This window comes from Lathyrus oleraceus, chromosome 6 (assembly GCF_024323335.1).
Source record: "Lathyrus oleraceus cultivar Zhongwan6 chromosome 6, CAAS_Psat_ZW6_1.0, whole genome shotgun sequence".
In the NCBI taxonomy this organism is placed as follows: Eukaryota; Viridiplantae; Streptophyta; class Magnoliopsida; order Fabales; family Fabaceae; genus Lathyrus; species Lathyrus oleraceus.
Window position 1 is genome coordinate 441,714,180 of NC_066584.1, and position 7,770 is coordinate 441,721,949.

Sequence of the window (7,770 nt, forward strand, 5' to 3'; positions counted from 1 at the left end):
TAACAAAGCGCCCTCTAAAGTGAAGCGAAAAAATAATGAGGAAATGAAGGGACACCAATAGAGGGCGCGTTTATGAAAGCGCCCTCTAAGGTGGCCCTTAGAGGGCGCTTTTAAAAAAGCGCTCTCTAAGTCCATGTACATTTCCAGTTTATAAGGCGGTTTTGGAAAGCTTTAGAGGGCGCTTTTGTAACGAAGCGCCCTCTAAAGTGAAGCGAAAAAATAATGAGGAAATGAAGGGACACCAATAGAGGGCACGTTTATGAAAGCGCCCTCTAAGGGTACCCTTAGAGGGCGTTTTTAAAAAGCGCTCTCTAAGTCCATGTACATTTCCAGTTTATAAGGCGCTTTTGGAAAGCCTTAGAGAGCGCTTTTAGAAGCGCCCTCTTAGGCCCCCTTTAGAGGGTGCTTTTTTTACACAAGCACCTTCTAAGGTCCCATTTAGTAAACATTAAAATTATAACATATACTGCACGTCTCTTTATTTTCCCGCGCTATATGCTATTTCGTTTGCGTAACTGGGTTTTCTCTCTACTGCGATTACTCTCTACTGCGATTACTCTCGTCCTCCGTTCGTTCTCCCTCCCTCACCATCGTCGTCGCCGTCGCCTTTTTCTGCTGCTGCGTTCACGTTCACTGAGTTATCTGCGTCCACCGTCGCTGTTCACTTTCTTCTCCATCGTTACCGTCACCTTGAAGGTATTTCTCTCAATAGTTTGTATTTTCAGGTGTTTGATTAGGGCATTTTCTAAACTGAGTTTTACATTTTGTGCATTATGTTGATTAATGTTGTTTAGGGCAAACGAGCACTATATGGTGTTCATGAGCACCTTGTTGAAAATCATTTTTTGTTATTTTTTTGTGTATGGTTTTGATCACTGAATGTTTAATGTTGTATGGTTATGTAAGGTTTTTTATTTCTGATTGAAAATTGATGTCATTTGAAGTGTGTTTGAGCTTGTGCTTGGAAGTTTGATGATTATGGATGCAAGTTTGTTCATGTTCCAAACACCATAAGTTTGCATTGGTCTTTTGTATGCAGTAGGTGTGTGTGAGTTTGTATTCAATAATGATGAAAAAAAGAGAGAGTTTAGATTGTTGTAACATGAGAGAAATGGAAGGTATATGAATGTGTTTTTTGTGTAGCTTCACGAATATGGTCATTGTCTTACTTGGGTCTTATTGAATCATTTCTATATTACAGATAAAATGGCTAGTAACCAAGACGATACCCATGACGCGAGTGGATCACGTAACAATGTTGAAAATGAAATCAAACGAGGATTGATTGTTATGAAGTCAATCATTCGTGCAAGAGACAAGGGTGAAAAATTCGAAGTACATTGGAGTGCTGAAGACCAACTAATTGAGCCTAACGGTTCAATGTTGGCAAGTTACATTGGTTTCCTTGTTCGACAACATATTCCGATTACATGTGATAATTGGAGAAGTCCGGAATTGAAGGTTGGCAAAGAAAAAATATGGTCCGAGATACAGGTACTTACCATATATTGTTATATGTTTTTTTTGTTGACTATTTGTTGACCATATATTGTTATAATATTACTTATAATAACACACTCCATGTGTATGTTTCTTAGATATCCTTTCACATCGATGAAAGCCGGCAAAAATATTGTATTCAATTGGCCGGAAAAAGACTCCGAGGATTTCGATCCTTTTTGTCCAACAAATTTCTCAAGGATGAGGAAGGAAAATTTGTTGAAGCAGAACGGCCAATGAAGTATGCGGAGATTATTTCAGCCGAAGAATGGGATAACTTTGTCGCCAAACGAAGAAACGAAAAATTCCATGTAATGTCTATTAATTATGGTATTATACAACTGTTAAGTTACTTGGTTCTGATATGCCTTAAACTTTTTTATCCAGGAAGTAAGCGACAAAAATCGGAAAAGGGCATCAAAACCCGCGTATCCGTACAAAAAAGGGCGTACGGGATATGCACGGTTACAACAAAGAATTGTGAGTATATTCAAATGCTATGAGCTTATACATTGTCACAATATGTTATAATTGATGATCTTATAATCTGATTCAATGTGTAGCTAGCCGAGGAGAAAAGTGACGCAACATCTCTTCTGGAGCACGTATTGTGGAAGTCTGCTTGGGTTGGGAAGGATGGGGCTGTCGTTGAAGCGGTTCAAAGTGTTTATGACGAATGTGTAAGTATATATAACATTATTTCTTTAATTATATCGAAAATTTTGTTAGACATATAATTCATTTTTAATCTCCTCTAATAATATTTCAGGAGACTTTATCCCAAACCTTACCTTCAACCGAGGTCCAGGATTGCAGGAGCCTACTTAGTCGAGTACTAAATGTTCCTGAGTATTCCGGTCGTGTGAGGGGTAAGGATTTTGGTGTGACTCCGTCGTCATTTTATAAAAAACCAAAAACAAAAAATCCAACCAACAAAGAGGTGATGGAGACCTTGGCGGAGTTAAGGGCACAAGTACTCGAACTGCAAAAGGAGAATGCAAGGTATAGAGAGGAAAGGCGCGATTCCGAGGCAAAAGATACTAGTGACCGAGCTAGTATCAATTGTCAACCGAAATTTCCCGAGGTAATTATATATGTTATTATGAAATTAAAATAGCACTTTTTTACTTGACACATATACACGTTAACAATAACATATTTATTATTGGTTTAGGGCATTACACCTTGTCAGCTGTATCTATCGTCACCAACTTATCGCATAGTTGGCAAGGGAAAAGTGCACAACACTTCGGGTGAATTACTTCACCATAATCCCCTCCCGGTGGGATATATGAAAGTTTCGGTTGACCTTGTATTAGATACGGACGCGCTTCTACCATTACCTGACGTTGTTTCAGAGACAACGTTGATGCGAGATGCAGTCGGATCCTTTGTTGGATGGCCGTCAGATCTAATTTTCCCAGATGTCGAGGTATATATGTTCTAAATGATTATGAATATTTAGTATTCACATTTCAATTCATCTACAATTATGATATTTAATCAATCCTTATTACATGGTAATGTTAGACTCCTACAAGACCCGCACATAAAGCTGGTAAAGGGATTTCAAGACGCATCGAGTCGGTTGCATCTCAAAAAGTGGTACAAATATATATATCCATTGAATTATATACGCAACAATTCTGTTGTATCACAAAAAGTCATGATTTAATTTATATGAATTTTTAGGTTCCCGGTCGAATGTTGAAAAAAGCTGGTAAGGATATTCCAACGAAGTCCGGGACAAAAACAAATCCTAAATCTAAAAAAGAGGTACAAATATATATACCCATTGAATTATATACACAACGATTCTGTTGCATCACAAAAAGTCGTGATTTAATTTATATGAATTTTTAGGTTCCCGGTCGAATGTTGAAAAAAGCTAGTAAGGAAATTCCAACGACGTCCGGGACAAAATCTCAAATTATGATGCGTCTTGAGAAAATGGTGGAAGAGTCAGATATTATGCACGGCGCCATCCGTAGTGTAGATATGAATGAAGGTGTTTTCGGAATTGCTCATTCCGAAATAATTGCAAAGGAGGACATGCAACAACTTTTTGAACACGAAGAATTGGGCATCGCTGTCATTCATACATACATATGGTACTCCGATCAATCTATTATTTACTTAGTTGGACAATTTATTTACACATTTCAATGAGTAGTCTAATGTTTATTATGTTTCTATTTAAGGTATATGTATGACACATTGATGCGGGGAACTGAATTGTGTAACCGATTCAATTTTATTGCTGCTTCCCGTATCAACACAACGTTTATAACGAAAAATCCAACATCCGTAATGAATGAACTAGTCGATAGATTCATGGTGGCCGGCGATAATACTACACCCAGTTTGTATTTTTTACCGTTTAATTCTGGCAACGGGTTAGATTTTCTTTCTAATAATTTCATTCTAATCTATGTATATCTTTTACGTAGAAAATTTTCATGCATCTAAATTTTTGTTTTATTTTACAGTGGTCACTGGTTGTTGGTTGCTATGGATCTTTCGAGACTAATGGTGTATTATCTCGATTCGTTACCGGGTGATTGGAGTAAATATCCGAGTATGAAGAAGACGGTTGACGCGTAAGTGAAATTCCCCTAAATATTCGTGTGTATTTGTATATTTAATTATGTCTGTCAGATTGATCTCAATATACGTTTTTATTTTGTTAGGGCAATACTAAAATTTAGATCGAAAAAGAATTATCGTAATAGGAAGGACATTACCTGGGTCAGAGTTCAGGTATATATTAAGTTTCTTATTTTTGCTTATAATAGTGTTTGTAAGAAATTAACTATATATATATATATATATATATATATATATATATATATATATATATATATATATATATATATATATATATATATATATATATATATATATATATATATATATATATATATATATATATATATATATATATAATATATATATATATATATATATATATATATATATATATATATATATATATATATATATATATATATATATATATATATATATATATTTATTTTTTTTTGTGTAGTGTCCTCAGCAAAACAATTCGATCGATTGCAGATTTTTTGTATTGAGATTTATGAGAGATATCATTGCGTTGAATCGTATAGACATCCCAAAAATGGTATGGAATAATAACTTAGGGTTTATTTTAATATTATCGGATATTTCATCTAATTTGTTACTAAATCATGAATATGTTTTATTCTCTTAATTGTAGTACTTTGACGAATACAAATCTTACTCAAGAGCTCATTTGGATGAAATGAAGGATGAATTGTGTCAATTCATTATTGATCATAGAATCATATAGGTTGTAGTTGTTGTACATATATGTATATGGAATGTTGTTGTACATGCATGAATATCAATATATTAATGTTGTATATATGGAGGATTAATGTTGTATATAAATGGATTCATGTTGTATATATCAATGGATTAATGGTGTATAACATTGGATTAAAGGATGAAATCAATATGAATTTTACACTTTTGCAGCATGCGAACAGGTTCCCAATTAAATACCCACTGTTTTTCAAACAATTTTTTTAAAAATAACTAACACTTTAGAGGACGCTTTCTGTAGGAAGCGCCCTCTAAACACTTTACATTGACAACTTTAGAGGGCGCTTTGTCCAGAAAGTGCCCTTTAAGGTGGCCCTTTATGGACCACTCCAGAGGGCGCTTTTTTCTGAAAGCGCACTATAATGTGGCCCTTAAAGGGCCACTTTAGAGAGCGCTTTCTCCAGGAAAACAAAGCGCTGTCTTTACCTATGCCAGCGCCACTTTAGAGGGCACTTAAAAGCGCTGTTAAATGTGGCATGCTAGATCCACCAGGCTCCATATATTTCATAGGTACATCTGTGTAATGTGGAAAACTATATCCACTCGGCTGCATGGAAGGCATATGTAAAGATGTAGGATGTGGGGTGCTAGGTCCAGCCGATTGCATAAAAGGTGTATGTCTGGGAGAACTAATAAAATCTTACGCGAATATTGGTGGGAATATAAAAAAAAATCAAGCGTAGATAATAGTGATCTAGTGAAATATGGAGATATGGATGGACTAATCAAATGAGGAGTAAGATGCATATGAGGTGGGTATGATGCATATGAGGTGGAGTAGGATGCATAGATGGATGAGCCCTCTGACTCGAAAGTGGCATAGGAATATGCAAACATGAATTAGGAACCTCTTCTATAATGACCTTTGTGCGGCGAGTCTTTTTAGCCTTACCCTTGTCCTCAGGACAGGGTGGCATTTTTTTCAATTTTGAATAAAAAACATAAAACAATAAATAAATCTAATTTACAAGAGTAATATATATTAATTTCAGAAATATAATATTACACAAGATTTGTTGACAAAAGCCTATTACACGAGTAATATTACGCAATACATATTAATTTAGTAATGTTACAAATACTTCTTATTAAAATTGTGCCTCATCGTTATCTTCGTTGGCTTCATCATATATATTGCCTTCAAACTCTCCTGACTCTTCATGATCTCCTTCCACATGATTTGTTGACAACAAGATAGTTACGTCAACTTGTTGACCCTCACCTACAGTATCACACAAACTTGTAATCTCCTCAATTTTAATTACCCCATTAACTGATGAAATCTCATCATCTTGGTATGCAACATCTTACATTACTTCGTCAATTTAGATATGACCCATTGGGTTGGACTTGATAATAACACATCATCCTCATTTATGTGGTTGAATTGAAGGATAAGGTACATAATAAACTTGCCTAACATTATGTGTCATGATGAAAGGGTAATACTCTTTGTACTTTCTATCCATTCGAACCTCAACAATGTTATATTTTTTTATCTATTTTTGTTCCTCTAGAAGTTGGATCATACCAGTCACAATAAAGCAAGACAACCTTATTTTCCGAGTCTATATAATTAATATCAAATTGCAAATATGTGTGATAACACCATAGAATTCGTCCTCACCACCTTCTGTAACTCCTTTTACGACTACACTATTGTTTATTGTTTTCTTCCCTTTTATCCATGTTTGAGTGTAAACTTTATATCTATTTACAAAGTATGTGTGTCACTCATTTGCATGTTGATGAGGGCCTTCAAACAAACTTCTCAAATGGAGTATTTCAGTACTTGGTGCAAAAATGCATGATAATTTTTGCTTGAACCATACAGGAAAATAGGCATGTGTGTAACCAATTGATGTTTGTTCACCCATGCTTCGAAAATAATAGGTATTAAATACCCTATTTCGAAAAACAATGTAGGTAAGAAGGCGACAAGTATTATCCAAAAATAAATATATATTTAATCTAATATACTTACTCAAGATACTGAATTTAATACTACTCACAAAGTGAAAGAGGAGTCAAGCCAAGGGGTGTACTTTAATTGGATTCAAATACTGCAATGTTAGTTCAACTAGAGGTGATTTCGAAATAGTTAGTTTGAGTCACTATTTTTCCAACCAATACTTTTCAGATTCATACTCTACAGGATTATTTTTGTGGGCAGGGGCATGCTAATGGCAACTATGTACCAGAGGGATATACAGAAGAGGCGTATTATGTTGGAAATTTTCAAAGAGGAAACCTTTATTCTAATACTTATAATGCAGGTCCGAATGATCACTCGCATGTCAAGTGGAGTAACAACCAAGGAGTTCCTCAAGTCCTCAAGTTCCTCAAATTCCACCACAAGAGAAACTGTCTCAACTTGAAGAACCTCTAGCTCAATTTATGAAAGTGACGCAAGTTAGTATCGAACAAGTAAACAGGAATCAGGAATGAGAGTTGCAATTCCATTTAGTTGAGAGACATATTAGTTTCCAAGGTATGAGATCCTAAGAAAGAAGAAAGATCCAGTGTAGGAATAAGTAGATGAAGAATTAGAGGTGGTAGATGAGAGAATAGTTGAAAAAGAGAAAGAGAGAAAAATAGAAGGAGAAAGAAGTGAGAAAACATGTGACGACATTGGGAGAGGATACATACTTGGGGAAATAATTGATAGAATCCCACCTTTGAGAAGAACCAAGCATTAAATTTTGAACGAACCAAATCCCAAACTTCCTTACTATGTGAAACTACCTTGTCTTATCTTGAAGAAAAAGATAGAGAAGAAAAGGAAGATGGTCAGTTGAAGAATTCCATGGAGAATGTTACTAAGCATCAATTTAACGTTCCTTTGGGTGAATCCTTAGAGAAAATTATGGGTTATGCTAAGTTCAAGAATGAACTCTTAAT